The sequence below is a fragment of the Nicotiana attenuata genome, unplaced genomic scaffold (genome assembly GCF_001879085.1).
Source record: "Nicotiana attenuata strain UT unplaced genomic scaffold, NIATTr2, whole genome shotgun sequence".
Classification (NCBI taxonomy): domain Eukaryota; kingdom Viridiplantae; phylum Streptophyta; class Magnoliopsida; order Solanales; family Solanaceae; genus Nicotiana; species Nicotiana attenuata.
The window spans coordinates 89580-116624 of record NW_017670490.1 but is presented as its reverse complement, the minus strand read 5'-3'; positions in this window follow the sequence as shown (position 1 = coordinate 116624).

Sequence of the window (27045 nt, the reverse complement as noted above, 5' to 3'; positions counted from 1 at the left end):
TTTTATTTGTATTTATCTATCTTCTCTCTCTCTCTCTCTCTCTCTCTCTCTCTCTCTCTCTCTCTCCCTCCCTCTCTCTCTCTCTCTCTTATTATGTATATTTATTCCATAATTAGTAGTTTTTGATCATTAGCTTCTTTATTTTTGTTTTTGATTATTAGCTTCTTTATCTTTTCCATATTAGTTCCTATTTTGTTAATAGCTTCTTTTTATGATTTAGTAGATAATAAGCCTTTGGTTTTCTTAACGCCACGGTTCATTCCATAACCCCTCAATTCTACCCAAATATCTAATTTTCTACCATGAAAGAACATAGATTAAGGTTAGAAATCAATGAGTGTTGTTGGAAATAGAAGAAAACAAGTTAATGTATACTACCCTTTGAGATGGGGATGAAATTTCTCTTCAAAATCGCCTCTAGGCCGAGATCTAATATAAAGACGGTGAAAAATGAAGAAAATCCTGTCATTGGAACATTTAAATCACTAGGCATCAGGCTTCTTCGCGTTCGCGAAGGGCCAAACGCGATCGCGTGACAACCTTCTTAAGGGAATGAATCAGTTTTTGTGTTTAGGTAGTAGTAGTAGTAGTGATGAATAAAAATAGATAATCAAGTCATGCTCGAAGAGTGAATCATGCTTCAGTTGGTACAAACACACTTAACTACGTGCTTATGGTTAGATAACTCTAGTTAGTTGTGACTCTTGAGTTGACTTTGGTAAGCATCGAGTGGTTTAATTGGACCATAGTGATATTTAAAATTGAATGTGGTCGTTGTAGGCTCTCGACTCTATTCTCTTTTACAATCTAGTTGCGTGAGGGATAAGATAAATTGTTGCTAGTCCAAGTATCCATGCGAAGGGTCTAGAACTTATCCCGAATGTGTTTCAAGGCGAGATCCTAAGTTTTGCTTGGTTTTAGAAGTGTTTGTAGGCTTTCCTTGGCCCGTTTGAGCTTTATATTGCCAACCAATGTCATTATCCTTAGTCAACCCCTTTGAGCCTCTAGCCTTTCTCATTTGATAACTATGTTATAAGCCTTTACCCGTTTTGTCGTGACCCTTTCTTGTCACAAGGACTTTCCTTAACACTTTGGCGTAACAAGTAGCTTAAAACATAAGTTTGGGGGAGAGATGAAGAATTTTAAAAATGTATCAAGGCTCAAAAAGAGAAAAGAAATGATCTCTATGAAAAGAGAAGGCAAAAAAAGAAAAGAACGACAAGAAAAATGCAAGACGTGAATAAGTGGAAAGGATGATGGATTCAAAAAGTGGAGCATGAGCAATCAAAAAGGGAGAAAAAGAATGAAATGAACAAGAAAGAGTGATGTTAAGTCTCTCTAGTCCCCAATGAAAAGAAAAGGTCTCTAAGAATTGGCAATTGTGAGCCGATAAATGAAAGTGTGGAGTGCTTAAGGGAAGGTATAACCACTTACCCATATGGTATCCTACCCTAATTGAAAGGATTTCATTACAGCCCGAAAGAAGTCCCTACTTGATTTTAAACCGAGTGAGCTTACATTAGTGGCGATCTACATGAGGGGCAAGCATATGGTACTTAAAGTCGTACTTGTGACATTCTCTTGTGAGAGACGAGTGAACCTTTCATGAATCTTAAGATTGAGTGCTATTTTTTTTAGTGAGCTTGGCAAATGAAAAGTAGAGGATGAAGAGTTTGCATTCCACCATGACCTACATGATAGAACAAGGTCTTTGATGAGTAAAGTCAATTCTTGAAGCTCAAATGTCACATTAGAACTATATGTGCATGAATATTTATCTTGTCACCTTATTGATAATGCATGAGTAGTGTGGGTAATTGTTGGTCCCAACTGATGTGTGACTCCTCACCTTTGACTCGCTGAAATGACCCTTAACTCTAGGAGGTGGGAACTAATTTATTTGCTTGAGGACAAGCAAAGGCTTAAGTTTGGGGGAGTTGATAAGTGGGCATTTTGACTACTTATTAGCACCTTTTTGCTTTTGTTTTATCCGAAAGTATTGATTTATGTTCCCGAAACTAATGAAAGTTTGCAACTTGTAGGAATGTTGGAAGTTTGGTCTCCCATGATGAAATTCGACTCAAAAAGGAGTATTTCGAATCACAAGGCAATAAAGGGCGCAGAATTAAAGAAGTGCGGTCCGCAGAAGAAAGTGCGTACCGCAGAATTCCATCTGCGGCCGCATATCAAGTGAAAGAGCCCAGAAGGACTTTGGCCAAGGTGTGGACCGCACATGAATTGTGCTGTCGCAGAACAAGGTTTTGCACTAACAAATGATTCAAAGTTCAGAGTGTGCAAAAGACCAAGACCTGAAGCGTTGCTGAAGTGCGGACCGCACAAGAGGCTTCACAACCACAATCCAGAATTATGTGCCTGCAGAATCCAAGATCTTACAACTAAAGAAATCTGCGGACCGCAAATGGAATTGTGCGGCCGCAAAACCTCCCAAGGGGCCTTTTTGTCAGCAAATTTTGGGCCACTATAAATAGACAAGCTTCACATTTTTAGGTCAAGTTTTGATGTTTGAGCTGTTGTAGCAGTTACATTTTGCCATTTTAGGAAGTTTGTGACTATTTTAGTGTTTAAACATTATATTTTATCATTTTCATTGATTATGAGTTTAATTAGCATTTCTTCTTTATTTTATTATATCCTCACTATGATTAGCTAGATTCTTACTAGAGTTGTGACCCAACCTAATGTGTAAACCTTATGGGTACTTGATTTAATGCTTGTTTATGATTGGTGTTAATTATTTAGCTTAGTTTATGCTTCAAATTTATAATAATGGTTGCAAACCTTGATTCATGCCTTTTTGACTTGGTCTCATCTTGAGAAAGAGGGACCTGGTCTATGATAACTTGGCTAACAAGGAATTGGGCTAATTGAGGGTTTGATTAGTCTAATTAAAGGGTTCAAACTAAAGATAGTGAGAAACCGACTTGAGCTCATATCAACTATTTTATTTGATACCCATTTGGACTTGAGAAAACTAAATTGGGGAAAATCACTCTTTGACCGAGAGGTATTGAGTGGGTAATGTAGAGTTGAGAGTTATAATACACACCAATCAACAAAACAAGTATTAACGTATTTAACGCATTAGGCGAACACCTAGGTTATGGTCAGATCCCTAGGCTTTTTAACTATTTGGAAAAATACCAAAAACATTCATTCGCTTTTTAGTTTCTTCTCTTAGCTTATAATTGTTAGACTAAAAGTAGAATTAGAAATTAAAACCGGTTGTTTAGAAGTGCAATTTAGTTGTTCCATTTGCTTTCGTCATGTGTATACCCTTAACACCCATTGCAGCTCTCTATGGAAGTCGACCCCGACTCTTATTGGGTTTTATTCTTCCAATGACTGTTTTCACTCACTATTAAGTGCGGATTGGACGTGGATCAAAGCACAATACACCAGATATCAGAAATCTCATAAACCAGCAATTGCCTAAGTCCAAAAATCACTCCGTAGCCTATCCGAAACTCACCCGAGCCCCTCCAAACCAAACATGCACACAAGTGTAATAACATCATACGAACTTTCTCGTGTGATCAAAACACCAAAATAACACCTAGAACTATGAATCGTACGTCAAAATAAATGATATTTTCAAAGAAACTCAAGAACATGCAAATTTACAAACGGACGTCCGAATCACGTCAAATCAATTCCGTTTTGCACCAAATTTTGCAGACAAGTCATAAATAGTAAAATGAACATGCACCAAGTTCCAAAACCGAAATACAAACTTGGTAGCAATAAAGTAAACCTACGGTCAAACTTAGGAATTTTTTAAACCTTCGATTTACTAGTTTTCAACAAATACCGAATTCGATTGCGGACATGCGCCCAAGTCCCAAATCACGATACGTACCCACCGAGATCGTCAAAACACATATCTGCGTCCGTTTGCACAAAATATTGACCGTAGTCAACTCAAATAAGTTTTAAGGCAAAATTTCACATTTTCTTCATTTTTTCATATAAAACTTTTTCGAAAAAAGACATGGACTGCGCCGTAAATCGAGGAAGGATAAATGGAGCTATTCGAGGTCTCAATACACAAAAATGAAGGCTAAAACTCAAAGTGACCTATCGGGTTATCACATTCTCCACCTTTAAAACAAACGTTCGTCCTCGAACGGACATAAAAAGGTACTTGGACTGGTGAAAAGATGTGGATATCTACTCCCCATGTCTGACTAGAACTCCCACATAGCTGCTTCGATCGGGTGTCCTCTCCACTGCACTCAAACAAGAGGATAACTCTTAGACCTCAATTTACGGACATGCCAGGCTAGAATGGCCACCTGCCTCTCCTCATAAGTCAAATTCCTGTCCAATTGGACTAAGCTGAAATCTAACACATGGGACGGATTGCCTTGATACTTCCGAATCACGGACATATGGAAAACCGGATGGACTGCTAATAGACTAGGTGGCAATGCCAGTTTGTAGTCCACCTCACCCACTCTCTCAAGAATCTCAAAAGGTCCGATATACCTAGAGCTCAACTTGCCCTTCTTTCCGAACCTCATCACACCCTTCATGGGTGAAACTCGGAGCAGAACCCTCTCTCCAACTATGAATGCAACATCACAAACTCTACGATCGGCATAACTTTTCTGTCTAGACTGAGCTGTGCGAAGTCGATCCTGAATCATCTTGACCTTTTCCAAGGCATCCTGAACCAAATACACAAGAAATCACACAAGTACATTACCAAGCCAATTCATTAATTACATCGTTGTTGGGCTTTTTTAAAATACATATACCTTACTAATTGGTGGAACAATATACCAAACGCTACATCATCCTCTATCCTTCCCAACACCCATATATAACCCACATAATGTCTACGGAGCCTCTAAGTAGATACAAAAGAAAGTGCTGGCAACAAGGCCCGGCTATACCTCAAAAATGTGGTAAACATATAAGCAAAAGATGTACTACATGGCCCTGGGAAGGAATGGGGCTCACTAAGACTACTGGGGAGATGAAGGCAAAGCACCACTAGCTGCGATCAACACTGTTGGCTATGGAACCACCTACATCCATTAAAAGATGTAGCGCCCCCAGTAAAAGGGATGTTAGTATTGTCGAATAGTACTAGTATGTAAAGCTAAACATCAATCTTAATAAAATGAACAATGAAACATAGAGTAAACAGTCATGGTGTACAATAAGAGATTCAAACAAATACGAAAATCATCAAGTAAGAATCACAAGGTTTCCGGTTAAAATTCCCCTCTTATTATGTTGCCAATCTTAGTGCCATGTGCCACAATCTACAATGCCACAGTGTTCCTACACGGAGTCCGATCTTGACCCGATCGGCTAGGTCATCTCCCTTGAGACATCCTCCACATTCACAATTTCAATCAATCAATCAATCCAGCACAATTACCACCATCTGTGCGGCATGGTGTCCGATCACGGCCCGATCGGCTAGGCCATATCACTTGAGACATCCTCCTCTCAATCGTTCATCTCAATTCACATATCATTCTCATCTTTCATTTCATGGCACGAGTAGCTTTATTTAGTCATTCTTGGCACTTGGCCGTATCTTACATTCAAGTTTCCCCTTTAACATATCCAATAACATTATCATAGCAACAACAAGGCCTATCATATAAGGCATGTTCATACATAAGGGAAAAGCTCAAATATTCTAAGCACATAGAGGCTTTGCATACGAATTGGCACCACAATCTTTATTCAATTTCTTTGACATTAATTCTTAACCTTTCTCAGCACATATCCCATATTGTTAAACATATTCACAAAGGAGAATATGGCATGATAATACTTTGGCACAAAAATTGAAAACATATTATACCACATGGCACATTTGGGATAGTCATTTCTAGTATGCTAAATTTGGGGACTTACAGCGATTCCACGGACACCAGGGGATTTCGATTCTAAGAAGAAAGAGGCTTAGCCATGTGAGCACGTGATTTTTGCCCTAAGCAATAATTCCCAAAATTTCAAACAAAACAATTTCTTTAGTATTTTGTAATTTTTCGTGAATTTTGTGGCATTTTTTGGTAATTGTTGCATTTTTATTGGTGCATTTTAATTCATATGAAAATACAAAAATATGCATTTTTGCATTTAGGATTTAATTTCATATTTTAGTATTAATTTGTTTTAGAACAAATGTTAAGAAAATAACAAAAAGGGTCCATTTTGCATTTTTTGGTATTAGTTTGCATTTCTCTTTAGGAATCAATTAGGAAATATAATTGTTAGAGTCAATTTGCTTTTAGTTTTATTTTAGCATTTTATAAAATCGGAAAATAAATAAATACAAAAATACAAAATAAAATACAAAAAGTAAATAAATAAATACAAGAAAAACAAACAAAAATTAATAAGAAGGCTGCCTTGAATTGGGCCATTGTCAATAAACTCGGAGCCCAGGTATTAAATCAACCCCCCAGGCCCAAAATAAACCCCTGAAACCCGCCTGGTCCATACCCATTCCCTAACCCGGCCTACCCCCGTCCCAAAACGACGTCGTTTCGGCCTGTTAAATCTGGACCGTTGAGGTTACAAGATCTAACGGTCGAGAAGCCTACATCCATAATTATATAATTGTCCTAACGATACCCCCCCCCTTCAGACCCCCCTACCTCTCATCTCTCACACTTCAGAAAACCCTCCGTCGCCTACCACCGCACGCCGCTGGCCGGAAATCGCCTCCGCCGGCGGCGGTTGTCCAATGGCCCTGAAATTTACACCATGTCCTCTTTGTCACCTCCCCGTTCCATATCTGCTATTGGTTTCTTTCAAACATCACCCAAACGTCTCAAATAATTCAAACCCTAGCGCCGTAACCGCCGTGTACGGCGGCGCCGTCCCCAATCCCAACCAAACTTACACCGTAGGTTCACCTCCACCCCCACATCACAAATCCACACCCCTGTTACTTCAAATGTTCCTTACATTTCTCGAATATTGAATCTAAATTCGGAACCTGAGCGGGCATCGTTTCTTCTCCGATTTCTTCATGAGTTTAGGCTCAATTTCATCGTGGAATAAGGTTATTTGACTGTTCTTAGTCAAGAACAGTTGATTGATATTATCCCACGGTTGAAATTGAAAGGTCAACCGTGTTCGAGTCTTAATCAGTAAGTTCTCTTATTCTTGTTTTGTTTATTTCATTTTTTTGACTCGTTCTTCCGTTTGAAATTAGCTAAACCTAGTTCTCCTCTTTAATTTGTTCTTCTCATTTTGACTGTTAGGTTTCGCCTTTGTTCATACTGCATGATTCTGTGTTAAAATTCTATCCCTGTTGGACCAATGGTTCAATTCTGTTCCTAGTAGTTAATTCAAGTGTAAATTAGGGTCGTTTGAATTTGTATTCCATTTTCGGGGATCTGTTTTGATTGGAGTTCATTATTGAAGTGTCTCAAACTTTTGGATTTAATCAAGGTTAGTCTCAGCTCGGTTAAAGGGTTTGCCAAAATTGGACATAGTTTTAGCTTAACCTAGGGTAACGACTTAGAGGTAAATACAGAAATAATAAAGGGTAGTTTAGGTATGAAAAGGGTAGTTTCATTAAGATTGGTAAATTCAAAACTAAGGCAAGGGTAGCATAGGTATTGTATAGCTAAAAGAACACCCTAGGGCCTTCTAGAATAGGACTTTAGTGTAGGATTCAGTAAGCTTAGGGCAGTAACTTAAGAAACAAGTCAGTAAAGAGAGGACCAAGCTGAAAATAAAATAGGGACTAAGAGGAAAACAGAAAATCGGGNTCAGGCGCCCACCTGGAGAACAAGGGAATACATTTCAAGTTTCAGCAATCAGGCGCCCACCTGGAGAACAAGGGAATACATTTTAAATTTCAGCAATCAGGCGCCCACCTGGAGAACAAGGGAATACATTTCAAGTGTCAGCAATCAGGCGCCCACCTGGAAAACAAGGGAATACATTTCAAGTGTCAGCAATCAGGCGCCCACCTGGAAAACAAGGGAGGTACAATTCAAATTTTAGCTTTCAAAGTTTTAGTAGTGTTTGGTAACATGATGCGCCCAGCCACCAAACTGGGGCAGAATTTTTTTTTTTTTTTCTATTTTTGAAATCAGGAGCCCGCCTGGAGAACAGAGGCATTTATTTTCAAGTTATTAGTAATCAGGAGCCCGCCTGGAGAACAGAGGCATTTATTTTCAAGTTTTTAGCAATCAGGAGCCCGCCTGGAGAACAGAGGCATTTATTTTCAAATTTCAGCAATCAGGAGCCCGCCTGGAGAATAAGGGAATACTTTTTAAGCGTCTGCAGTCAGGAGCCCACCTGCAAAACGGACACATGTTTCAAGTGGTAACAATCAAGCATCATTCGGAGGAATGGCAGCAATATCGCCAATCACAATGCAAAACAACAACAGGAATACCATCGGAAGATTACAAGATGCAAGTTCAAGGCAACACAAGAACAAGTTAGAGGACATAGATAGGACCCTTTTATAATTCGTAGATCATAGCTTAGGCTAGCTTCTTTTTTTATTTTAACACGGTGTAATAAGGAGGTCAGCGAGCAGTAGCAACAGCAATAGCAGTGAAATCACAGCTCCTGGTAGTCCCAGCTACCAAACCTTCCCGAACTACACTGACCTGATTCCTGTTTAGCCCAGGATATGTAGGCAACCTTTGAAGCAGGGTGCGGTCAACTCTTTCAAAAATGCTTCACACGGAATATGCAAACGGGCAAAAATCGCTCATTTCCGCTCACTTGTCTTTGCACGAAAACTCTTTGTGTTTCCGGGCAAAGAAGGGCAGCTGTGAGCACGTGATTTTTGCCCTAAGCAATAATTCCCAAAATTTCAAACAAAATAATTTCTTTATATTTTGTAATTTTTCGTGAATTTTGTGGCATTTTTTGGTAATTGTTGTATTTTTATTGGTGCATTTTAATTCATATGAAAATACAAAAATATGCATTTTTGCATTTAGGATTTAATTTCATATTTTTGTATTAATTTGTTTTAGAACAAAATGTAAAGAAAATAACAAAAAGGGTCCATTTTGCATTTTTTGGTATTAGTTTGCATTTCTCTTTAGGAATCAATTAGGAAATATAATTGTTAGAGTCAATTTGTTTTTAGTTTTATTTTAGCATTTTATAAAATCGGAAAATAAATAAATACAAAAATACAAAATAAAATACAAAAATACAAAATAAATAAATACAAGAAAACAAACAAAAATATAATAAGAAAGCTGCCTTGAATTGGGCCATTGTCAATAAACTCGGAGCCCAGGTATTAAATCAATCCCCAGGCCCAAAATAAACCCCTGAAACCCGCCTGGTCCATACCCATTCCCTAACCCGGCCTACCCCCGTCCCAAAACGACGTCGTTTTGGCCTGTTAAATCTGGACCGTCGAGGTTACAAGATCTAACGGTCGAGAAGCCTACATCCATAATTATATAATTGTCCTAACGATTACCCTCCCCTTCAGAACCCCCTGCCTCTCATCTCTCACACTTCAGAAAACCCTCCGTCGCCTACCACCGCACGCCGCTGGCCGGAAATCGCCTCCGCCGGCGGCGGTTGTCCAATGGCCCTGAAATTTACACCATGTCCTCTTCGTCACCTCCCCGTTCCATATCTGCTATTGGTTTCTTTCAAACATCACCCAAACGTCTCAAATAATTCAAACCCTAGCGCAGTAACCGCCGTGTACGGCGGCGCCGTCCCCAATCCCAACCAAACTTACACCGTAGGTTCACCTCCACCCCCACATCACAAATCCACACCCCTGTTACTTCAAATGTTCCTTAAATTTCTCGAATATTGAATCTAAATTCGGAACCTGAGCGGGCATCGTTTCCTCTCCGATTTCTTCATGAGTTTTAGGCTCAATTTCATCGTGGAATAAGGTTATTTGACTGTTCTTAGTCAAGAACAGTTGATTGATATTATCCCACGGTTGAAATTGAAAGGTCAACCGTGTTCGAGTCTTAATCAGTAAGTTCTCTTATTCTTGTTTTGTTTATTTCTTTTTTTTTGACTCGTTCTTCCGTTTGAAATTAGCTAAACCTAGTTCTCCTCTTTAATTTGTTCTTCTCATTTTGACTGTTAGGTTTCGCCTCTGTTCATACTGCATGATTCTGTGTTAAAATTCTATCCCTGTTGGACCAATGGTTCAATTCTGTTCCTAGTAGTTAATTCAAGTGTAAATTAGGGTCGTTTGAATTTGTATTCCATTTTCGGGGATCTGTTTTGATTGGAGTTCATTACTGAAGTGTCTCAAACTTTTGGATTTAATCAGGGTTAGTCTCAGCTCGGTTAAAGGGTTTGCCAAAATTGGACATAGTTTTAGCTTAACCTAGGCTAACGACTTAGAGGCAAATACATAAATAATAAAGGGTAGTTTAGGCATGAAAAAGGGTAGTTTCATTAAGATTGGTAAATTCAAAACTAAGGCAAGGGTAGCATAGGTATTGTATAGCTAAAAGAACACCCTAGGGCCTTCTAGAATAGGACTTTAGTGTAGGATTCAGTAAACTTAGGGCAGTAACTTAAGAAACAAGTCAGTAAAGAGAGGACCAAGCTGAAAATAAAATAGGGACTAAGAGGAAAACAGAAAATTGGGGCTGCCCTCATCTTTGCCTATAAAAGGCAGCCTCTAGTGCCTTGAATAACAAGTTTTTGAGCTCTAAAAAATTCCCCCCGAAAGAAAAAAAACATTCTTCAGGTTTTCATTAACAGAAATTCAAATCCAAACTCCTTTAGATCTTAGCTTTTCTTCAAAAATTCAAAAAAAAATCAAAAAAATATAACAGAAAAAGTCAAAAACACTGTCACATTTGAGTTCCTTGGATCAATTTCCAGTTGGTTTCAGCAATTGTCTCAAATCTCTGGCTAGTTTAAAGAGGGAATCAACTTGAAAATCCTTGTGTTTGGTTGACTGAAGTTTCAGAAGTGTTCTGGGATTAAATTCGAGTTAGTTTTGGGTATATGTGAACTGTTTTGGGTGTGTCATTGATTAAAAGTGGGCTTGGATGGTTGATATGGTTTTCTGGGCTTATGGACCTCTGATATGTGCTGCTGAACTGCTGTGAAAGTGCTAATTCCTGTTGCTCTGATTCACTGAACTGCTGCTGACATTCCTCTTTTCTCTATTACTTTACACTTCCAGGTACACATTTGAACCATGTATTGATGTAGCTTTGACGTTGAAATGCTGAAATGAAATACATCATCCATTGGCCTCCTGAAATCCATGTGTTCAAGCTGCCATAATGAAATAGATAATAGATGATTTGTATTTGTTTAGGTCTTCTTTTGATTTGCATTGACATTGTATAACTGGACTGAAACTAGGCTGTATTGGACATATATTGGATGGGTGAGCTACGGGCTTGTGCTTGCTCGTTTGAACTGTTAGTATCGTGTTTGTGTTTAGTATAATAATATCGGGTGTTAGCTAATTCATAAGGTTAAAAATGACGCGAATTAGGACTGNTGGGCCTGAAGTTCATAGGAAATTCGGACTGGTACTAGCCAAAGGATAAGTGGGGTTTTCCTATATAACATCAACTAATTAGGATTTTTCCCTTCATTGTTAGAGACGAGATAAAATAGAAAATCATAATTGCATTAGGTTTGTCTTTTATAATAAAATGAGATGAGCCTCACTAAACAAAACAAACAAATTGCGGGGCCCTCGATAAATGTTATAAAAAATACTTAGAATTCGGGTGGACTGTTTAGCGAATTTCATGGTTTTCCCCAAAGATAATAAACGCATAGTTGCTTTAGGCGCGTATTTTAATAATATTACCTTCCTAAAAGTGGGTGCACATTTATGTGACCCAAATCCAAATCTCAACGAAGTCGAAATGTGTTAACATTCACGGGTGCACTGGTGCGACGTGGTTCGAGATGCATTTTCACGACGTTGCAATTCTTATTAAAAATAAAAAATATAAAAGCGGTTTACTAATAAAAGCACATGAGTTTGGACATGTTTTGAAATCAGATAAAATAAGAGCAAATGCAACAGTTGAGCGACCATGCTAGAACCACGGAATCCGGGAGTGCCTCATACCTTCTCCCGGGTTAACAGAATTCCTTACTCGGAGTTCTGGTTCGCGGACTGTTAACAGAGTCATAATTTCCTTGGATCGGGATTCAACCGGTGACTTGGGACACCATTAATCTCCCAAGTGGCGACTCTGAATATTAATAATAAATCCCGTTCCGACCGTCCTTTAATTGGAAAAACTCCTTTACACCCTCACAGGTGTAGAAAAAAGGGAGGTGTGACAGCTCTGGCGACTCCACTGGGGAACCGAACCCAGAATCTCTGGTTCAGGGTTCAGAATTCGATCTTAGATATATTGTTGTATTTGGCTTTATCTGATTTTCCTACATGTTTCATGCTAAATGTGCAAAATGTTGCTTCTTACCGCTTTGACATTATCTGAATTGTATATAAACTGTGGCGAAACCCTTCTCTTCTCACCTCCGGGGATGTGCTCACTGGTGGAGACTCCCTATTCTGTTAGTGTAATACCCTAAAATAAGAAAGAGGCCGGACAAGTTACTAAGCTGGATGGCCTTTTGGTTCCCGGTACGTAGCCCCCTCCTCGACTCGAGTTGTCCGCTCGGGTACACAGTCTAGAACCTATACCCAGGTTTTGATCCTAGAATAACTTGACCCCATGCCGGATCCCTAGTAGGAACGTTTATCTGCATCACGTGCATTTTGACTTAGGGGACTCAACACAGGGGTTGGGTCCGTCTAGGACAGGTGTACCCGGAATAATGGACCATCCTGCTGCATCCTACTTGTGCATTTATCTGCATCCTACTTGTGCATTTATCGAGAGGACGTGTTGTGCTCTAACCTGGGTAGCGCAAAAGTTGAAACATTACTTGTCAGCATATACTACCTATCTTATCTCTCGGTTGGACCCATTGAAGTATATTTTTCAAAAAGCCCATGCCCACAGGGAGGCTAGCAAAATGGCAAATCCTGCTTACGGAATTTGATATTGTCTACGTGACTCGGACTGCAATGAAAGCACAAGCGCTGGCTGATCATCTAGCTGAGAATCCCGTTGATGATGAATATGAGCCTTTGAAAACATACTTCCCGGACGAGGAGATAATGCATGTTGAAGAATTAGAACAGGTCGGGAAGCCTGGATGGAAACTTTTCTTTGATGGAGTTGCCAATGCCAAGGGTGTCGGAATAGGAGCAGTACTGATTTCTGAGACAGGGCAACACTACCCCGTCACTGCTCAACTTCGTTTCTATTGCACCAATAACATGGCTGAGTACGAAGCATGTATCCTGGGATTGAGATTGGCTATAGACATGGGTGTCCAGGAAATCTTGGTCATGGGTGACTCGGATCTTCTTGTACACCAGATTCAGGGAGAGTGGGAAACACGAGATTTGAAGCTCATATCATACCGGCAGTGTTTGCATGAACTTCGTCAACGGTTTCAATTAATAGATTTCAAACACATTCCAAGGATGCACAATGAGGTTGCCGACGCTTTGGCCACTTTGGCGTCAATGTTGCATCATCCGAACAAGGCTTACGTGGATCCGTTACAGATTCAGGTTCGAGATCAGCATGCCTATTGTAATGTGGTGGAGGAAGAGTTTGATGGTGAGCCATGGTTCCATGATATAAAAGAATATCTCCGGATGGGAGTATACCCGACACAAGCTACAGGGGATCAAAAGAGAGCAATTCGACGCTTGTCAAGCGGATTTTTCTTCAGTGGAGGAGTATTGTACAAGAGAACTCCAGATCTTGGTTATTGAGATGCATAGATGCCAAACAGGCTACAGTTATCATGGCTGAGGTACATGCGGGAGTTTGTGGACCTCATATGAGCGGATATATATTAGCAAAGAAAAACCTCCGAGCAGGTTATTATTGGCTTACTATGGAACGGGATTGCATCAGTTTCATGCGCAAATGTCATCAATGTCAGATACACGGAGATTTGATTCATTCTCCACCATCTGAATTGCACACAATGTCAGCACCATGGCCGTTCGTTGCCTGGGGAATGGATGTTATTGGTCCGATTGAGCCAGCAGCCTCAAATGGGCATAGATTCATTTTGGTAGCTATTGATTATTTCACTAAATGGGTGGAGGCAAAAACCTTCAAATCCGTGACTAAGAAGGCAGTTGTCGATTTCGTACATTCAAATATCATATGCCGGTTTGGGATCCCGAAGGTAATCGTCACAGATAATGGTGCCAATCTCAATAGTCATTTGATGGCCGAGACATGTCAACAGTTTAAGATCATGCACCGCAATTCCACTCCATATCGTCCTAAGGCAAATGGGGCAGTCGAAGCAGCTAACAAGAATATCAAAAAAATACTTCGGAAAATGGTAGAAGGGTCAAGGCAATGGCATGAAAAGTTACCTTTTGCCTTGTTAGGCTATCGCACTACTGTCCGCACTTCAGTAGGAGCGACTCCCTACTCATTGGTGTATGGAACCGAAGCAGTAATACCCGCAGAGGTTGAGCTCCCGTCCCTCCGAATCATCGCCGAGGCAGAGATTGATGATGATGAATGGGTTAAAGCCCACCTGGAACAACTAAGTTTGATTGATGAGAAGCGACTGGCAGCAGTGTGTCACGGTCAATTGTACCAACAAAGAATGGCAAGAGCATATAACAAGAAGGTGCGTCCGCGGAAGTTCGAAGTAGGACAGTTGGTGCTGAGACGTATCCTACCTCATTGGGCTGAGGCAAAAGGAAAGTTCGCCCCAAACTGGCAAGGGCCATTTGTTGTAACCAGAGTTTTGTCCAATGGCGCTCTATATCTAACGGACGTGGAAGGAAAATGTGTAGAAATGGCTATCAATTCTGATGCAGTCAAGAGATATTATGTATGATTTTCTTTATCTTTGTGTACCTGATTGTATTTGGCATGTTTTGAGATTGAAATGATGAAGGCATTTTGTTCTGCTACCCAAACACTTTATCCTTTGTTATCCCTTTGAGCCTTATTATATTTCCTTTCGTATCCCTCTTTCGGAATCAATAACAAAACTCGAAAGCCCGAGCNTGTCGAATTCTATGGTTACCCTGTTGAATAATATTAAATGCGATTAGTTCTAGTTTATTGCCATATTTGAGATTTACGTTCAGGGTGTAACAGTGGCTTAATAGTGATGGTTTAGTGTTATTAAAAATATTAGAACATATTGCCTTGACTTGAATCTGGAAACAGCTTGTGCGTCTCTCACTGAACTTCAAAGTGTCATTTGTGACCATAAGGATTGATTACCTTAGTGTGCTTGTCATATTGATTAATTGAAATCAGAAATGAACATTGGAAATACATTCAGGTTTAGACAGTGACTAATTTGTGTTGAAAAGTATTAACCAGGGTTAAATGACTGCCAAAATCAGGAATTAATGGTATGCAAACAATTTTGAAATTTACGTTGAGTTTTGAATTCCAAACTGTTTATCTGTTAGCAAGTTGTGATTGAAATTAGAATCCAAAGGGCCCAATGAAGCTTCATATTGGATCTGGACTCACTTATGAGCCAAACCTGACGGCCCCTACTCTGACCAGACTTGGGCCTGGAATTTGCTTGTACAGGGCCCATGTTTGGGCAACTTTGTTCTTATGAGTACGGCTGAATTTGTTTAGGGCCAGCTTTGAGGCCCAAGACACTGAAAGTACATCAATACTAATTAATTAGGGCCTTAGAGACAATATTAAATAGAAAATCCTAGTTTACCTTAGGTTTGACCTTCAAATAATAGAGTGAGATGAGCCTCGCCAATAAAAATACAAAATTACGAGGCCCTCAATAAATATTTTATGAATTCTTAGAATTCGGGTGAACTGTTTAGCGAATTTCATGGTTTTCCCCAAAGATAATAAAAGCGTAGCTACTTTAGGCGCGTATTTTAATAATATTACCTTCCTGAATGCGGGTGCACATTTATATGACCCAAATCTAAATCTCAACGGAGTCGAAATGCGTCAAAAGCCACGGGTAACGTGGTTCGAGATACATTTTCACGACGTTGCAATTCTTATTAAAAAGACATAAAGTAAAAGCGGTTAAAATAAAAGGCACATAGGCTAGAATGTGTTTTAAAATCAGATAAAAGCAAATACAACAGTTGAGCAACTGTGCTAGAACCACGGAATCCGAGAATGCCTAATACCTTCTCCCGGGTTAACAGAATTCCTTACTCGGAGTTCTGGTTCGCGGACTGTTAACAGAGTCATAATTTCCTCGGATCGGGATTCAACTGGTGACTTGGGACACCATTAATCTCCTAAGTGGCGACTCTGAATATTAATAATAAATCCCGTTCCGACTGTCCTTTAATTGAAAAAAACTCCTTTACACCCTCACAGGTGTAGAAAAAGGAGGTATGACAGCTCTGGCGACTCTGCCGGGGATAAGAACCCAGAACTTTGGTTCAGGGTTCAGAATTCGAGCTTAGATATATTGTTGTATTTGGCTTTATCTGATTTTCCTACATGTTTCATGCTAAATGTGCAAAATGTTGTTTTTTACCGCTTTGATATTATCTGAACTGCATATAAACTGTGCCGAAACCCTTCTCTTCTCACCTCCGGGGATGTGCTTACTGGTTGAGACTACCTATTCTGTTAGTGTCAATACCCTGAAATAAGAAAGAGGCCGGACAAGTTACTAAGCCGGATGGCCTTTTGGTTCCCGGTACGTAGCCCCCTCCTCGACTCGAGTTGTCCGCTCGGGTACACAGTCTAGAACACATACCCAGGTTTTGAACCTAGAAGAACTTGACTTCATGCCGGATCCCTAGTAGGACGTTTATCTGCATCACGTGCATTTTGACTTAGGGGACTCAACACAGGGGTTGGGTCCGTCTAGGACAGGTGTACCCGGAATAATGGACCCTCCTGATGCATCCTACTTGTGCATTTATCTGTTTTGGACTCGCATGCTGACCAGCTTTGAATATCTGGGAAATTAAAAAAAAAAAAACAAAAGGGGGAAAAGAGAAACAGTAGTGTGGAGAGTTAATGACCTATATTAGAAAAACCAATGCTGCCGAATTTTTGAGAAAATGAAGAAAAACAGAAGAAAGGTTCTTTTTAGTTTGCCAATGGAAAAGAAAAACAAAAAGAGTTTTATTTTCACATTAGTTTATTTACCATTGAAAATAAAAAAAGAATCTTGCTTTCAGAAATAGTGAATTTGCCAACAAAAACGACAAAAGAGTCCTATTTTCAAAAAATAGTTAGATTTATCTGCCCGAACTACGCTGGTTTGATTCTCACCGGATGTGAGATACGTAGGCAACCCTCATCGGGTCCAACCTCCCCTTTGCAAAAATAGCCAAAAAATGCCAAAATTTTTAATTTCATCATGAATAAGTCGGGTGCCGCCATTCTTGTTTAAAATAAGCCGAATGTCCCCAAAAGGGCGCCGGAAGGCTGTTTTTGCAAGAACAGCCACCCTGAGTCATTTTTAACGGTTAGCAGGCACAACTTTAAAATCTTCCTTGTGAAGTGCTGAAAGGCCGTATCCGCAATACCGGCTGTTTGTTTAAATTGGAAATTTGAACAGAGATTGTGCCATTTTTCTCTTTTAGGTCAAATAAGTGATTAAAATCACCTTAATAAATGTGCAGGATGAGCACGACTCAAAATGAATTATTTTCAATCATGCATAAAATCCCTTTGGNAGTTTTTCAAGCTCTAAAAATTCCCCCTAAAAAAAAACATTACTTCAGGTTTTCATTAATAGAAATTCAAATCCAAACTCCTTTAGATCTTAAGCTTTTACTTCAAAAAATCAAAAATACAAAATCAAAAAAAAAATATAACAGAAAAAGTCGAAAACACTGTTACATTTGAGTTCCTTGGATCAATTTCCAGTTGGTTTCAGCAATTGTCTCGAATCTCTGGCTAGTTTAAAGAGGAAAACAACTTGAAAATCCTTGTGTTTGGTTGACTGAAGTTTCAGAAGTGTTCTGGGATTAAATTCGAGTTAGTTTTGGGTATATGTGAACTGTTTTGGGTGTGTCATTGATTAAAAGTGGGCTTGGATGGTTGATATGGTTTTCTGGGCTTATGGACCTCTGATATGTGCTGCTGAACTGCTGTGAAAGTGCTAATTCCTGTTGCTCTGATTCACTGAACTGCTGCTGACATTCCTCTTTTCTCTATTACTTTACACTTCCAGGTACACATTTGAACCATGTATTGATGTAGCTTTGACGTTGAAATGCTGAAATGAAATACATCATCCATTGGCCTCTTGAAATCCATGTGTTCAAGCTGCCATAATGAAATAGATAATAGATGATTTGTATTTGTTTAGGTCTTCTTTTGATTTGCATTGACATTGTATAACTGGACTGAAACTAGGCTGTATTGGACATATATTGGATGGGTGAGCTACGGGCTTGTGCTTGCTCGTTTGAACTGTTAGTATCGTGTTTGTGTTTAGTATAATAATATCGGGTGTTAGCTAATTCATAAGGTTAAAAATGACGCGAATTAGGACTGGTTTCCTGGAAATGCTGTTTGGATAATCGTTGTTATTTGTAGGTTAGTTGATTTAATTTTAAAGGTACATTACTCAGAAATCCAGGCTGAATCGCTGTCTATTAATTGAAGTTTAAGTTGGCATATATAATCCTATAAGCCTGAAGTCCAATTGATTCTTTGGTTTTAGTCTATTCACGTTTGGTTGACATTGCAATGTGCAGAGGTTCACTTAAAAGGAACGAATTAACATGATAAGATAGGCTGCAAACATTGTTCGAAATAGCCATTGCTGTTTATACCAGATTTCAACGCATAATTGAATTTGTTCAGGATAGATCAACTGAAGTTTGCAGGCTTTGATTTTGTATTTGGCCTAAAAAGTGTTAGCCCGCCTCAAATTAAAAGTGATACTGGGCTTTTGGGTTTGTCAATGGCCTAAGCGGCCCAGTCTTTTAAAAATGAAACCTGGGCTGCTTTGGAACTTTGCTGGAACGTCCTGCCTCACTTGTTCAGTTGCTAGGCCCAATTGTTGGAGATTGAATTATGGAATTTTGGACCTTTCACATCTGCTAATTAATTAGGGTTCTTCTTTTAGAGACAACTTAAGTAGAAAAGTGTAGTTTGCTTTTAGGTTGGCCTTTGATAATAAAATGAGATGAGCCTCGCTAAATAAAACACATAAATCGCGGGGCCCTCAATAAATGGTTGTATTAAAATACTTGGATTTCGGGACGAGCCGTTTGGCGAATTTTACGGTTTTCCCCAAAGATGATAACGCGTAGTTGCTTTAGGCGCGTATTTTAATAATATTACTTTCCTAAGTTCGGGTGTACATTTATGTGACCCAAATCTAAATCTCAACGGAGTCGAAATGCGTCAAAAGCCACGGGTGCACTGGTGTAACGTGGTTCGAGATATATTTTCACGACGTTGCAATTCTTATTAAAAAGACATAAAGTAAAAGCGGTTAAAATAAAGGCACATAGGTAAGAATATGTTTTAAAATCAGATAAGAGCAAATGCAAAAGTTGAGCGACCGTGCTAGAACCACGGAATCCGGGAGTGCCTCATACCTTCTCCCGGATTAACAGAATTCCTTACTCGGAGTTCTTGTTCGCGGACTGTTAACAGAGTCATAATTTCCTCGGATCGGGATTCAACCGGTGACTTGGGACACCATTAATCTCCCAAGTGGCGACTCTGAATATTAATAATAAATCCCGTTCCGACCGTCCTTTAATTGGAAAAACTCCTTTACACCCTCACAGGTGTAGAAAAAAGGGAGGTGTGACAAGCCATACATACCTCAATTGAGAATTCATTAATTCCTACAATGTTTCGGAATGTTTGCAACTTCGATCTATTTAAGCAATGTAGAACAATTGAACCCATAATCAGGAAAAGATCATAATCTTAGCTCACTTGAGCATTTTATCAAGCATTGAGTGTTCATTAAGGTTTTATGGTCCTTTTATGCAAGATTATTGTAACGACCCAAGCCGATGGGCCGCAGAGGGTACCCGGTACCTTACTCAACCGAGTACCAACATAACATATCTTTTCGTATCATACTATCATAGATAACTGAGCCGTAGAGGCTGCCGTGAAGTAGGTAGAATGCAACACGTAATGCCAACTTATACATAAGACATATGGGTCTCTAAGACCAAAATAACCACTCTTACACTGAACAAAGGCCGACAAGGCCATACAATCATTTACGTACATGATAACTGTCTACAAGCCTCTAAGGATACATAATGGTCATAAAGGCCAGGACAGAGCCCCGCCATACCAAACAATACACATCTAAATCATACTGACCAAAGAAGCAACTCCGGAGCAAATGGAGTGCACCAACATCTTCCGCTGAGCTGATCGCCTACTTGGAGGACTCTCGACCAGTCTATTGAGACCTGCGGGCATGAAACGCAGCGTCCCCAGGCAAAAGGGACGTCAGTACGAATAATGTACCGAGTATGTAAGGCACATAAATAAGTACATAAAAGACATGGAAGAAATATAGAGTAAATGACTCAACCTGTAAGTCTGAATAACTCTGTAAATCATGAAATACTTATAGTGTCATGCATATGCGTATGAATGTCATGTCGTGCATAGGTAAATGTGTCCATAACATCATCAAGCCTCTGAGGGCATCCCATCATATCATCTCGACCACTATGGGCAAAATCGTCAACGTATACCAGCTGAACAGGTGGTGGTACGTACATAACGCCGTAACCTTTTCACATATCCCATATACATATACATACATACATATATATGCGTATATAACACCATCTGGTCATGGATCAATGTACATGAATGCAATGCATGAAAAGTACATCAATAAAATCTCTTGTAATGTCATAAGACCATTATGCCTTTGAGTAATATCATGAAATAAACTTTATCAACTTAAGTATTTTCTGAGACCCATGAACAGATGATAGAATAATAAGACATATGGGAATTCAAGAATATAGGCACCTCTAATATTTATGAATAGAGTCATTTATGGAAGTTGTGCATTTTCTCGTTTCGTTCATGTCGGGTAGATCATGCGAAAAGAAAGAAGGGATAGCCTTAACATATCTTAGTTGATTCTCTTGGAAATCCCTTTAACACACGTTAATTGCTACAACACGTAATGACAAGATCGAAGTATAGAAAAATTCCTATGATATTCTTGAGAAAAATTGCATCGTACTCCGTTATAATTGCAAAACCTCACTTTGATTTGAATTGATGAAGTCTTGCGTTGCTTGGATATAGGCAGATGCATATGAAATGACCCAAAATAATGTGATGAAGTTGTTTTAAGAGTCATAAGACTAATTCACACCAGAACTTCTTTGTTTAACGTGATGAGGTTGTTTAGAATAATGTTTAAAGGTTATAGATTTCTTGCATGTGGGACCCACTTTCATAATGACTAATCCATATGATTCTCTAAAGGTGACACATTAGTTTATGACTTAAGATTCATATTTAAGAATGTTTCTTGGCTGCCACGTTGGGGCCTTCAAACCTTATCCAAGATCTTGAATTACTTAACCATTAATTCATTAATTAATTGTTAACCTCTCATTAAAACCAATAATTACTCGGTTATCCACATAATGAAGAATTATCTCAAATTACTTAAAATACTACTCACGTTTAACACACCTTATTATCGTGGCCATGAGGTTCCTTGTATGGTACTAGTTCATAAATACCGGGTATTTTAGCTCGGGCCGTATTTTATCCCAAAATATCAAACTTCAACAATAATTCATTTTTTTCGATTTGCTTACCCTCTTACCTTCACGAATTCACTCATCACTTGTTTGATATAGCATAATGCTTATAATCTCAAAATAATCCCATTCTCGAACTTACATCGATTAACTTACGACTAAACTTTTACATATGAAATCGCGGGATATAAATCTCATTTCCAAGCTTCCACCAATTTACTTATGGCGTACTTTCACGTACAAAAATATGGGGTGTAACATCATTCCCCCCTTTGGAACATTCGTCCTCGAATGTTGACTGGTGCACTTATCCTTTTTGTAAACTATGGCTCTTGCGAATACTTTGGTACTTTCCTTGCCATCTAGGCAACTGTTCTATGAACAAATCCAAAGGCCAGGGTATTCCCCTCTTTAGGCCTCTTTCTCACACCATGACTTGTGATGGAGATCCTTCCAATCTCGTAACTGTTGCTACCTTCTATCATGCAGCCTCTACGATACTTACCTTGTAAGTGTGCCTATGCGACTCTTCTCTCCTTTTTCCTCCAGCTTTTAGCCAATCTCTAGGTCTTACTTTGTAAGCATATACAGAGCTTAACAAGATGTCTCTCTGGGCATTTATCGGTATACTGAAGTTCTTTGCTCGGTACTTTGTAGAACTTGCGAATATTGTTATATCTTATTTTATAGACCTGGTTATCCATTCGTATGACTTTACCATAACTCATACTTTGATTTATCGTTACTGAGGTTTGCAACCCACTCTAGGTTACTCTCATTGCTTATCCTTAAGACTAATGGTCTAATCCCACCACATACTGTTGAATTTTTATCCATCTATTGTTGATTCACCTCAATGTTGATCCATCCTTTACCACTGATAACTTGATCTCTTATGTTACATCGCCACTAGGGCTCGCATCTCATCGGGGGCATTTGGAGTAATCAGATTGATCCACCTAGGGATGATACTATACTTCCATAACCATACTTTATAGCATCCCAATGTAACCCACCTTATATGGGTATTTTAGTCCCTTATAATTCATGAAATCCTCTTCAAGTCATTACTCAAACGAAGGCCCAAACGTCATCTTTACCTATCACAATCACACCCTCATTCTACTACCAGGGTAGCATTCCGTCTCTTCTAAATGCTACTAGTCTTAGACTCCTTTTAGTTCATTCAAGCTATACTGAGCTTTATATAACTTAGAGTAACCATCAGCTCCCTTGTTTTCACGGGCTTAATCCCGAGGACTTATCCATTTTTGTCATCTTCTCACTTGCCCTTTTTTATCCTTACTCATGTCTTTCTAAAACCTTGTCATTCTATCATACTTTAGCTTGCGACCGGTTTCCTTATGCTTTTCTGGAACATCGAGACATCACATCGTCTCTAACTCTTCTTTCACTCTCTAATTAGACCTTTCGGTACTTAGAAACCATAGGCTGGAAGGTATACCACTGACGACGCTACTGTGGATACTGAATCCCCACGCTTCTAGCCCCTTATCCGCAGTATGGACTATTCATAACCTTCTGTATTTAAGTATCTTGTACGTTATTCAGCTTTCCCCTACTTACCTTAAAATATTGACTCACATTCTTCTATCTCTTTCATAACCTCCCTTCCACATAGATATAATTTACCTCCACAACCTGAAGCTCTATTATAATACTTGCACCCTCGGTGTATACATTATCCGGTGGGAGCTTCGTACTGACTTCTTACGAGGCTGGTATTTTTCCAACTGGCTTTATCCTAGGGTCGTTATAGAATATGGTTGTTGTACTTTCTCTTTTGTACCTCTGATATTAAGAATGATCCTGCAATGTTCTCAGTCATGATTTCTAGAATTTTTTTGGGTCCAATAATCAGACTCCTGGTTACTTGGTTGATGTAACTCATTAGTTTTCCCTTCCTTACGGTCAGCCTTTATGTAGGCTTAAGCTATCTTCCAATCTGTGGCTCCTGGTATTAGTTATTACTTTAGCCTTTCATGGGCGTTATGGAATATCCATGATACAATCTTCTAACAACTCAATCCTTTGTCTATTCCCTGGGCTCAATTCTTCATTTTAACTTATATCGGGGTCTTCTATGTCTGTATGATTGTCATTATATATGTTGCACGTATAAAACTCTGAACTCTTATGTGCGTTCATAACGTAACTAACTCTGGATTATTAATCAAATGATTCTTTCCATTACTTCTCAGCTTTCTTTAAATGTAAGCAATTACTTTTCCTGGTCTTCTTGCCCTTTTGTTGCGTGCATACTTAGCTTACCTTAGTGCCAACACATGTTGAATTCTACACAGCTCATGTGATCTTGAATATCACATCTGATTTTACTTCCCGTTCATTAGCCACGGTAGGTGCCACTTTCTTATGGAGTGCATACAATGCTGTTGTGAGACTATTGTTACAAGACCATTTCCTCTTTAGGTCACTCTACTTAGGCTGAAGCCTTCTTCCTCATTCCCTCAGCTAGTCTTTTGTTTTAGTACTTAGGGAGGACCCTCTGACTCTTGTAAGCTGCGAGCTTATTACATCGTATTCCTGATAGAATTTTTTATATTCATACTCACCTATAACTATCCTTAGTTACGTACCTCCACACACATGCGCTCGTACGGTTGCTTCTGAACTAAAGTTTTGACTGTCTTCCCAGTAGGACTCTCTTTTATTTCCGTAACACTCATACGGTACCTTTAACTACTCCAACTCCTATATGAATATATTCTCAATGACCATGATTTCATAACTGCGAGGCTAAATTCACTATATTGGGTTTTACTATATTTACCTTACACGATCTACTTACTCGTCTGTAACCTCCTATTTAGCCATAACAAGGCTCTTCCTGATCAATTACTAACTACTCGTTAGCCCATTCTCATCTCAATATTCCGCGTAATCTTTCTTGGGTTATTTCCTTGTCTTAACTTACCTCTCGCAGTGGCTCCTTATTTATCAATAACAGCTCGGGTAGGAACCCTTACTTCCTCTCCTTGACGTCGTGCTTGTACACTATTCTTGAATCTTAGCATATCTATATGATTTGGATAAGTGCCATGTTATTCCTTTTTCATTTTTATCGCATTCTTCCTTTACCATTCCATAGTCACTAGAACCACTTAATTCCGTCTTAATGCCACATCACTCCATATTCTCCCCTTTAGGGGAGTACTAATATTTAGTGTTACGACGATCTACCTATAGATATTTTACCTCTTCATCTTTGGCGTCTTTTCACATCATCGATGACCCTTACTCGCCTTGTAGAAATCCTTCTGTACCAAGGATAAAAAAATTCCTTACCCACAAGGGTGACACTTAATGTAGCCAGCACACATAGTCCCTTAAGCTTAACTTTACTCACATTGCTTGCTTTAGGTAAGCGTCTTCCTGAATGACCTTTAAAGGGTATTCTTCTGTCGTTCATTCTATTATCGCTAGAACGCAATCTCTGAAATTCTCGCGATGCCGACTATTATCAGATCACTCAGTCCCTAATTCATGTTTAGTTTACCTTGTTCACCAACCCATACTGATTTCTATTACTCTGGGGTTTAACTTTTCCTTCTGGTAGTTGCATTAGAGTCACGAACTTATTTCTCGAAATGACGATATGGCTTTATGGCCTATACTCTTTTGTTGTCTCAAGGCCTGTCACCTCTCGTCTTTTCCTTCACTTGACTATAGACAATGTAATACTGTCATCTTTTTTATCTACCTTTGCCATCCATGCATCACATCTTACTCATAACGCTTCATTAACTCTCTTCTTATTTCACGCTAATATTTATGTCTATCACTTTATTCTGAAAACTTGAACATGACATGCTTTTGCTTTTAGCTCCCCTTGCTCCATCCATTAGCTCCTCGAATTGCGTAACATTCTCTTTCTACCAGGGATGGGAGCCACACTAAGGTAATATTTATCCCTTTCAGGCTTTCAGTGCTTATATTTCTAGTACTAATATCTAGCTGTACTATTTTAGGGTGCACCATCGAGGTGTCTCACAAGGAGATCCATTACCACGTTTGCACTATCCTTCGAAAATGTCAACTAACTCTTCCAATCCATCAACTATTTTGGGTTACTCTATCCCCAGTCGGACCCTGATAACTCGTACTTCTCTTAAACAATGTTTTTTAGTTCCCATAGGGCATAACTGAGATTGGTATGGCCGATTGTACATCCATCTGTCACTGTTGAAGGTAACTCAAAATGCTTATATCTCCCTTCCTGTATGGTAGCTAATGATAATCTTTATTAACTGGGTAGCTCATACCCGTCTTCATCTTACTTTTTTTACTTCTTGAAACTTGTATTCATCTTCTGAGTCTCTCATTGTCTTTCACCATAAAGATGGATAAATATTCTTGCTTTAAGGTTCCTTATCAAGAGGCTTACACGTCTTAGTATACATGATCTGCTGAATACCTCATATTTATCTATCATAAGCATGATGCAAAAATTGATTTCCTCTGACTCAACTCTTCCACAGCTTATATCTCTTAGCAATTGTCCTTCTAGATCTAGGCATCATTGTATTACGAATAAGATAGAGTTTAGGAAATTGAGTTCTTACAACTGAGCTCTACCACACGAACTAGAGTAAGAAGAAAGAGTAACAGTCCTAAATGCCCTATAGCCTCCTGCTTATAAATGTGGTGCACGACACACCCATAACAAAGACTCTACTAGACACGGCTTGTAGACTCCCTAGGACAGAACTGCTCTGATACCACTTTTGTAACGACCCAAACCGATGGGTCGCAACGGGTACCCGGTGCCTTACTCAACCGAGTACCAACATAACGTATCTTTTCGTATCATACTATCATAGATAACTGAGCCGTAGAGGCTACCGTGAAGTAGGTAGAATGCAACACGTAATGCCAACTTATACATAAGACATATGGGTCTCTAAGACCAAAACAACCACTCGTATACTGAACATAGGCCGACAAGGCCGTACAATCATTTACGTACATGATAACTGTCTACAAGCCTCTAAGGATACATAATAGTCATAAAGGCCAGGACAGAGCCCCGCCATACCAAACAATACACATCTAAATCATACTGACCAAACAAGCAACTCCGGAGCAAATGGAGTGCACCAACATCTTCCGCTGAGCTGATCGCCTACTTGGAGGACTCTCGACCAGTCTATCGAGACCTGCGGGCATGAAACGCAGTGTCCTCAGGCAAAAGGGATGTCAGTACGAATAATGTACCGAGTATGTAAGGCACATAAATAAGTACA